This window comes from Gavialis gangeticus, unplaced genomic scaffold, assembly GCF_001723915.1.
Source record: "Gavialis gangeticus isolate Ggan-Ray unplaced genomic scaffold, GavGan_comp1, whole genome shotgun sequence".
Lineage (NCBI taxonomy): Eukaryota > Metazoa > Chordata > Crocodylia > Gavialidae > Gavialis > Gavialis gangeticus.
This window is the reverse complement of record NW_017729002.1, coordinates 25485662-25495176: the sequence shown is the minus strand read 5'-3', so window position 1 is coordinate 25495176 and position 9515 is coordinate 25485662. Positions and strand designations below refer to the sequence as shown.

The window sequence follows — 9515 nt, the reverse complement described above, 5'->3', positions numbered from 1 at the left end:
TCAGTGTCTGTATGTCTGTGGGGCTGTTGTGAGGGGTATCAGGAGGGCTGTTGAGACCGTGGTGGGGAGTGCGGGGTACCAGCAGCATTGGGAGGGGCTGTGGGGGGACTTTATTTTTTATCACAGATTTTGGGTTTTTAATCAGAGAATATGCAATTTTTAATCAGAGAAAACCAGGATCCCTGATCGTCACACTTGTGCCGCTGTACTTGACACTACCCACTATGTTTGAACTCTTTCTCTGACTAGTTAAATTGAATGTATTACTACGATTATGCTTTTCTCTTTGTTTTGTGGTTCAGGTCTGTGTATTGTAAATCTTCTACACTTTATTTTGCAACTTACTGTATTAGGTACACGCCTGCAATTTACAAACAAGGCAAGCACAAAACCCCTTTGGTTTCCTATTGATTTAAGACTGTATATAGCATTTAAAAAAAAGCTCTTAGTATTATTGCACATTAAAATTTAGTTATGGTGGGTAACTGTATGACGACCATATAAGTCTCCAGTTAAAGATAAATGGCAAATCTTGCTCACCCTCACTTTAGTCCCTGTCAAATCCCAATTCAAAACCAGTGAGAACTGGGTCATCATCAACGTTGAAGTGTTTCTTTGCTTTGAGGCAAGCGGTTGTAAGAAAGCGCGGACAGCGAACCCAAAAGTTTAGTAAATTTCATAGATTTTTAGGGTCGGAAGGGACCTTTGGCAGATCATCGAGTCCAACCCCCTGCCCTGGACAAGAAAGTGCTGGGGTCAGACAACCCCAGCCAGGTGCTTGTCCAGTCTCCTCTTAAAGACCTCTGGGTTAGGGGAGAGCACCACCTCCCTTGGGAGCCCGTTCCAGACTCCGGCAATCCAGAATCTTAAGCTGGTTAAGACCCCCTGAGAGCAACCTAGGTTTTGCACATGCTGCCTCAATTGTAATACACTTTGAACACTTTTAGTATTACTTGTCCTACAAGGGTTGAAATTATTGTACAAATACGATAATTACGCTACATCTGGCAACACTGACCCCAGCATACCTTGCAAACCTGTCTCCTGTCTTAGGGTGGGCAGGCGCAGCGCAGTCTGCTCCAGGGCGGTGCAGTGTAGTGCTCCCCCCACCCGGGCCAGTGCAGGCGTTCCCAGAATCAACGGTAAACGTCTGTTCAGTTGCTTATCGGTTCAGCCTACGCAGATAGTCTAAACTGTGCAGACTGAATCGATTCCGCCTCGGGCCTGTTACTGTCTATACTTGGCAGAGGGCCGGGACCTGGTAGCAGAGCACGAACCCACTTACGTGTTGCAGGGCAGGGGCGGCGTTTTGTTTCGGACAGGGTCCAGACCCCTTGTGCTGCGGGCGGTGTCACAGGAAAAGGCCACGTGGATTTCACTTTGGTTCAGTCTAAACATGGCAGGTCGGTGTCTCCACGGTTGTTTGCCCCCCGCCCCCCATGGCTTTTCGTGCCGTGAGGGGGTAAGCTTCAAGCGCACCCAACCGAGCCCGACCGCGGGGGCGGAGCGACGTCGAGCACCCGCTCTGCGCATGTCCAACCCCACGCGCCAGGTGCCTGGACAGCCTCGCGAAAGGTTCTCTCGGGCGGGCCGGTACCAACGTGCGCGGCTGGGGAGGGGGAGTGTTGCCGCAGGTCCCCCATCTCATTTTGCCCTTTCTCACTGCTGCTCAGCACCCACTGGGTGTCTTTCTTTCCCTTCCCCCACTTTACCTTCAGGATCAAGGGCGATGTAATCCTCTTCCGTGTTCCCCCCTTCTTTGAGCAGTGATTCGGGCCGGCCAAGCCCTGTTCCCCCTACCGCAGCCAGCTGTGCTTGTCTGCCCTTTTCCTGCCCTCGCTGTACGTGTGGCGTCAGGGACGTCCGCACGCTCCTTTACGTCACACCGCCGAGCGCCTCCAGCTGACTCCTCATCCCCGGAAGTGATGTAGAGCAGGGAGGGAGGGGGGAAGGCAAGCTGGAGTGTCGCTGGGAGCCGCGGAGGGTGAGTGAATTGGACCGTCTCTTCCCGTCCGCTTCAGGGGGCGCTGCCTGTGGGGGGTCGGGCCGGGAGGCGCCCCCGACGCCGGGGCCCTGAAGTGCCGGAGTCGTCCTGGAGAGCCCGGCCCGGGTGTTCGAGCTGCCTGTGCGTGTGTGGAGGGGCGGGGGCGGGGGCGGGGGCGGAGGGGAGACCTTCCGTCAGGGCCCGGGGCGCTGTTCCCTCTCGGGGCCGGGGCCGCCCGCCCTTCGACCCCGCACAGCCTGCTTCCCTCTGGCGCCTCCGGCTGCACCCCCTTCTCCCCCACGGCCCCTCACCCTGGAGGGCGCCTCCTTCCGAGCTGCTGCCAGGGCCCCGGGGGGGTGATGCTGTCCCCACCGGGGTGCCCCGTGCTGGCCTGGCCTCGTCAGGATCTCTCGGGGGGTCCCCAGGGGACTCTGCTCTCCTGGCTGCCAGGATCCTGGCACATGTCCGCACCCCTCGTGTCTCTCGCTTGTGCCTGGGGACAGGGAGTGAAGTTGCTGCTTGTCCTCAAACTTGCTCTTGTGGCTGTCAGCACTGCAGGCTCCCTTCCCGGCTTGTAAGGACTTTCATGGGTGCCTAGGGGTGCACCCCCACCCTGTCGTGTGGGCTTATGGACCTGGCTGAGAGTGTGGCCAGACTAGGCATTTGTAGTTAATGCAGCACCGTGCCCAGACTCCTGGCGGCCCCGGGCAAACTTTTAGTATTGGGCTCTCCTTTGCCTGAGATGATGATGATAATGATTATTTTCACCATTTTCAAGCCTTCCTTCTGTCTGGGCCCTGGGCAGCTGCCTGGTTTGCTCATGCCTGTGTCTGGCCTTGAGTAAATGTTCCTCGGGAAGCACATTTCTTTCCTGCTGTGGCTGTGAGAGGCCAGCAGGCAGGGTAGGGTGGGAGGCCAAGTCTGTCGTATAGCTGAGCCCGCTGATGCTCTGCTGGACACAATACTCGTGCCCTGGATTTCCATGGGGAGCTGCCTCTTCCCCAGTACTTGTTTAAATTATTCCTTCTTTAAGTTACGGTGGGAGTGCAGGCTTATGTATTTATTTATTTTATAATCTTGATAGTTTGCTTCTGAATATCAAGTTCCAATACTCCACACTTGTCTTGCAGGAGAACTTCACGCTGTGCCACTGTTGTGTTTTCTGAAGAGTCCCGATAGACTTGTGATCAATCTTTCAGTGTCAGTTTCATTCTGTCTTCCTTATTCCTTCCCCAAGTTTGGGGAGAAAAATTTCTAAACACAATCTGAAGGTATTTTGTCTAATGCAGGCTTCCCATACCTGATTGAGAACCTTCCCATATCTAATTAAGCACACTTAATAAGTGACCGCTATGCGTTTGGTATTGGATTTTCGGCTAGCAGTGAAAAGAAACAATGTTTAGTGTGTTTTTGATTCTGCATTCTCATAAAGTCTTTGGTGCAGCCTTTCTGCTTGTTTTCCAGGTGCTACCGTGAGGTGCTTAGTGGGAGAGGAAGGAAGGTCTTTTGACTAAAATCAAGTCTGGGAACCATGAGACAGGTTCTGTTCTTGAATCTACCTTGCTTTGCCTCATCTTAAATGGATAGTTACGTATTTCACAGGGTGTTTAATAGTCTGTGAAGAGCTTTTACGGCTCTCTAAACGAAAGGCAGCTTGAAGTTTGAAACAAAGTATTTTCATAGGTGAGAGGAAGGTGTAGAAAGGAGATTGTTAGATCCTTGTTGACAAAGTAAATTTAATTCTGGTTAGAAACTTGTGGAGAAGTTCAGTTGAAGTCTTCTAAATTCTAATAATTTCATGGCAGTTAGTGCTGCTATAGAATTTGCTGTCCATAAATCTATTTAAAGATTACTCTGTCATTAAGAGTGTACTTGCAGCCCTAATATTCTTTGACAGCTCAGCTTGATGCTCTGGTAATCCATTTTATCTTGAGACATGATAACCTGCAATATCATCTGTAATTTGCCTGTAGATCTCAGGAACTGCATCTGGTGACTTTCATGGTAGTTACTTATTTTGTCTCCTATTCCATGTTGTCTCTCTTTAAAGAGCTTGGGAGGTGGATGGGTGGGTGTGTGCATGAATAACTTTTTGATGTTACCAATTGCATCTTGCTGATTGTGGCACTGAGCATTTAAACATAAAGGGCAGTAATAAGATCAATAGGAGAACTAGGGGGTAGACTTGACAATGTGGTGTAAAGCAGCTACTTCTGTAAACTAAGGGGAAAAATAGCTTCCTTAAAGAGGGAGCGTTCCAGGGAGAGAGGCTGTCAGACTATCTGACTGGCCTTTAATACAAAGGGGCACAGAATGACCTCTGGTGTATGCATCAGTGATGATGAAAAAAGGAGATCTCCCTTGTGTGTCCACGTGAAAGATAGACGTCAGTCATGCACAAGGTGTTCTGTGTTGGGATGGGAGGGGAATAAGGGAGAGATGGGAATGTTCTTGGCTTTTATTTTGTAGATGAAAGTGATTCAGCCCTTCCTGGCTGTGAAGAGAGCCAGGTGTGAATTTGGTGTATGTTGCTTTTTTCTCAGGTCTACAAATGTTATCAAGATGCCTGCTGCCCCCCAGAGCTATCCCAAACTGCTGTAGTCTTGGTGGTTTTTCTGCTGCTGGTGGGAAGTATTGGTTAGTTTCATTACTGCAGTTGCGAGCCTTGTGGTGGTAGTGAAACTGAAGGTCACTTTCTTCCTGGTGCTGCTTGTCAGGGGTACAAAGAGAAAAGGTGTTCAATTAGTTGCTTGATTACTGCTACTGCATCCTATAAAGATGCACTTTTGTTGGCTAGGTAAAAGACCAAAGGCAGAAAGAAGTTGAAGATTTAAGAGACTAGGGGACATTTTACCTGTTTCCGAGACTGAAGCTGAAAATGGGTCAAACGATACTATTTGGAGTTCTTGGGGGATGTAGGAATTGATTTCAAATGAGAGGTATACTAGCCAGAATCAGCTAAAAAGGAGCCCCTTAGTAACTCTGACAGAGTACCCTAAACGAATATTTCTAGTAGCTTGGTTTCTACATGGAGTTTGCCTTGTTTTATGTATCTTCTCTTTTTTACCCCTTATTTGGAGGCCTTTGCCTTTTGACTGTTGGATGTCTAGTTACTTTTCACACACAGAGTTAATGGCTTTAATGTTTTGTGGTTTATCTGCACTGGGGACATGGACTAATTATATATTTGACTGTAGTTTATTCTGCAATAATGACATAGTAACTCAGCTTGAAACAGTGGTAATTGCATGGTAACTTGCAATGGCGTATGTTGCCTTCTGGTAAAGAGCCACTTGCAATTTACCCCTGAAGCACACACTTATAAACTGAATATCCTAGTTCTTTTCAAGAATCCATGTACAGGCATACCTCAGAGATATTGCGGGTTCGGTTCCAGACCGCCGCAATAAAGCGAGTCACACGAATTTTTTCATTTCCCAGTGCATATAAAAGTTATGTTTACACTATACTGTAGTCTATTAAGTGTGCAATAGCATTATGTCTAAAAAAAAAAGTGTACATACCTTAATTAAAAAATACTTTATTGCTAAAAAAGGCTAACCATCATTTGTTGGAAAAATGGTGCTGATAGACTTGCTCGACGCAGGGTTGCCACAAACCTTCAATTTGTAAAAAACGCAATATTTGCAAAGCGCAATAAAACGAGGTATGCCTGTAAACAATCAGTAGCCTTTTAGTCAATGAGTTATCACAAGTTGTCTTGACAGGCAACAATCTCTTTGCTTTGTCTAAAAATTTCATGAGTCAAATATTTATCACTATGGAGTGTTAAGTCTCTGCAAATTAAGGTCAGGAAATCTAAGAGCTCCAGCTATATTCATGTAGCTCACTTGTACTCTTAACTTCATGCTGCCATGAAATGGCATCTTGGAACAGCTTAGCATTAGGTTATTCTCTGTTGTCCACTAAGTCTGACAGCTCTAGAGATGGTGCTGTTTGGCAAATCACAGAGGATCTTGCAGTTTGCCATTGTAAAAGTACTTGGTCTTGTGTCTCCTTTTTTTATTTATGCCTGCACCCTACCTTACAAATAGGCAGGGTGGCTTTAGGTAGCTCTGGGATGACGGTCAGTAATGTGTAGATTTGGATCTCCGCAGTTCAAGAAGAGTGTAAGTATTTGAAAGGGTGTGCTAAAATGATTCAGTGGTTTGTGGCTAAGACACTGAGAGTCTGAAGCAGCTTAAATTCTACAGAAGAGGGAAGACAATGTAGACGTGTTGGGGCTGTAAATGTGAAAATTTCAGGAACACAAGTATGGAAAAACAATTTAGCTTATGAAGGTAATGGGAGAAGGACCACTTGCCTGAGGGGGGGGGAAAAAAAGTAGACTAGATATTAGGAAAACAAGTCTCTTAAATATATTTTTTTGCAAGTTGGGAGAACATTGTCTGAAGTACTACTACATAGTTTGTTGAAGTCATTAAGAATGCAAAATGCAGGTGGTTAGTCTGAATTGGTCCTGCTGCTGTGGTTCAGTGGTAGAATCCTTGTTTGCCATGTGGGAGACCTGGGTTTGATTTGTGGACATACATATAACTACAGGCACTGAACATCTGGACTTGGTTTGGCCTTTGGATACTGTCTCAATGCCCTAAAAGGGGGGATGGAAGGTGTGGGCAGCCTCCTCCATACTCCTGCCTAGACATGCGCATTGAAGGTCCTGGTGCCCTCTCATGCATACACCATGATCCAGAAGGATTGATGGTTGCCTTCTAGCATCTAGATCAGGGATAGGCAAAGTCCAGCTAATGGAGTGGATCTGCCCAGCAGTGGACTCCATTTCTTAGCTGCCCCTGCCTGCATGGCTGGGGCCAGTCTCCACAGAGACTGGCCCTAGCTGTGCTGGCAGGGCGCACAGCAGGGCAGGGGGCTGTTCCAGAGCCACTGGGATCTTGCGGTGGGGGCCAGAGCAGAGCCATGATCTGCAGCCTGCATGGTCTGGGCAGGGGCGCACAGGCACCAGATTGTGGCTCTGCCCCAGCATGGGACCAGGCTGTTACTGCTGCAAGGAGCTGGGGCAGAGCTGTTATCTGCAGCCTGCATGTCCTTACCCGGAGCATGCAAGCTGCAAATTGCAGCTCTGCCCTGGCCCTGGACCAAGCTGCCTCTGCCGCAAGATCCCAGTGGCTCTGGAGCAGCCCTCTGCCCTGCCAGCATGGCTGAGGCCTGTCTCCGTGACAATTGCAGCCTTGTGATATCACAGCGCAGCTGCAGCTGGGGTCTTCATGGAGACTGGCCCCAGTCATGTGGCTGAGAAATGGCGTCCAGTTGCATCTGCCATTTTGCCCACCCCTGATCTAGACTAAGAAAAAGCTAGGAATTACTCCACCTATGTTTCAGACCTACTCTTTGAACGTTGCCACTTTTGTCATCTATGCTCCAAAGCAGACAGATTGTTTAATGATCAGTAGTGCCATTATGATGAAACATCATGCAATGTTTCTGTTGTAATTGAAAAGGTAAACTGAAACAATGAGGAGATGAATAGCAAAGGCTACTGTGATTGTGTTTATTTAATATACAAATCTTATTCTCCTCCTCCACGCCCAATAGAAAACAAACAACAGTTTTAACTGGGCTTTCTTAGTTGTGTGGGTTTAACATCTACTTTTTGAAGCACTGACAGCGCTTTGACAGACAAGCACTGGTGTTTATTATAAGAAACGAGTGTGTGTATTCCAAGGATAGGTTTGAGCATCCAAGGTGGGATCCAGCTGTCCTCGTGCCTGTAGGTATTTGGATGTGGAGTGTTTGTATTGCAGGCTTATTGATGTTAGAGAAACTCTAACTACTCCTGTTTAGCACTGAGACACCACTGTGTTAGGTGGTCTAGAAATGCTGAAGATGCAATGCATGAAGTGTACAATCTTCATGTACAGCTAAAGGGATCTGAAGTTTGTTGCTATACTTTCTGCAAGTCAAAGTGTACCACAGGCTGGGCAAAATCCTGCCCGCAGACTGAATCCAGCCTGCCAGGCCATTCTATCCAGCCTGCAGGGCCTCTAATTTTCTAAATTAAAAAAAATATTTATCTGCACCTGGCTGCCTGTCAAAGATGACAAGGCACCAGTGGTGGCAGGACCCAGATGCAGCAGCAGCAATGCCTGTGGGCCCTGCCTCCAGCCTCTCTCTGCCCCCCAGCCAGAGGCTTCTGGCCTGGTGACCCTAGGGCTGTTCCCCACCTCCTTCAGCCTGAGAGCGGAGAATCAGATAAGACCAGTGTGGGGTGGGAAAGATCGCTGACGCAGCTGGAGTCAGCTGAGCCCAGCTGGCACCACATGGTTTCCAGCTGGCTCCTGCTGTGCCATGCAGTCCGAGCCTTGCATTTGGGAACCATGTACTACTGGAGCGGTGAGCAGGTAGGGAAGGAAGGGAAGCGGCAGGGGAAAGGCAGTGATGATAGGCGTGGGGTGGCAGGAAGGAGTGGCAGCGGGTGGGAGTGCAGGGCCCCAGGGGTCAGGGTCAGTGGCAGTATGAGCCAGCTGGGAACCGTGGGGGCCGGGCTGGCTCCTACTGCATGCATTCTGCAGTCCCAGCGTTGCAGCCAGGAACTGTGCGTTGCTGGGAGGTGCCTGGCTGGTGCCTAGCTGCACCACAAAATGCAGCAGGAGCCAGCCAGGCCCTTGTGGCTCCTGCTGCTGCCTCTAGTGGGGGCCACGTGCCTGCAGCTCCCATGCTGGTGCTGGTTGCCTTCCCCACCCCTTGCTGCACAGCTCTGTGGACACTGGAGGGGGTGGAGGGAGCCTTTCCCTGCGGAGTCCGGTGTGGGGCTTCCCTCAGTAGGAGTGTGGGAGCTGCAGGTGCGTGGCAAGGAGCCCCCTGTCATAGAGGTGGCTGGGCAGGCTGTGCTTTTTGCTTCCTGCACACAGCACTGGCCCTGCTGGGCACCAGTACCTGTGCCTGGCACAAGCACACTGAGCCCCCTTCCTCCCCCCGCCAGGTACTGCTGCCATTAGCGGGGGCTGCGCATCGTGTGTGGTGGGGGGGATCCCCTCCCCTCCTCCACCCTTGTGCTCACCCCCCCACCCCCAACCGCACTCCACACACAATATAAAAGAGTGAGACTTTATTTTTGAGTTATTATTTAGTCCTTTCTATATACAGTACACATCACAACATATTTTTTGTAATAAAATTAAAATACGTTTTAGTAGGTGTTTGACTTCTAGTATATGATTTGGCTTTTTTTTCTGGTTCTAAGATGGCAACCCCCCCCTCCCAAAGGGAGTATTTCTCAGGGGCAAGGGGAGGGACTTCCAGGGACAAAGGTCAGGGGTTAGGGAGTGGGACTTCTAGTCCCAATATGATGACCAGGGGGTGGGGCTACCCATGTGGCTCTCAACAGGTCACCAGAACTCATTAAGCGGCCCTCCAGCTGAAATAATAATTGCCTGCCCCTGGTATAACAGATGCAACAAGTTGTATCAGGCTTCTAAAATGATCCTGTAATGTATTCAACACTGAAGTAAAATAATACACAAAGCCCCCCCCCCCCCCTTTTTTTTTTTTT

General features: G+C 49.2%; 2 protein-coding genes across 6 annotated transcripts in view; one reads left to right on the top strand and one right to left on the bottom strand.

Annotated features, from left to right (window-relative positions):
- Positions 1 to 1809, bottom strand: part of LYRM1 (LYR motif containing 1) — a 19394-nt gene extending 17585 nt beyond the window's left edge. The window contains exon 1 of one of the 3 annotated variants that reach the window (XM_019507711.1): positions 1713 to 1809. The gene's annotated coding sequence lies outside the window, so the exon portion shown is untranslated. Of the gene's footprint in view, positions 1 to 1028; positions 1327 to 1712 lie in introns of those variants that run through there. The other 2 variants (XM_019507709.1, XM_019507710.1) reach the window with 2 other exon arrangements.
- DCUN1D3 (defective in cullin neddylation 1 domain containing 3) overlaps positions 1806 to 9515 on the top strand; it is a 28870-nt gene continuing 21160 nt past the window's right edge. The window contains exon 1 of one of the 3 annotated variants that reach the window (XM_019507703.1): positions 1806 to 1984. The gene's annotated coding sequence lies outside the window, so the exon portion shown is untranslated. Of the gene's footprint in view, positions 1985 to 2041; positions 2126 to 3430; positions 3525 to 9515 lie in introns of those variants that run through there. The other 2 variants (XM_019507706.1, XM_019507705.1) reach the window with 2 other exon arrangements.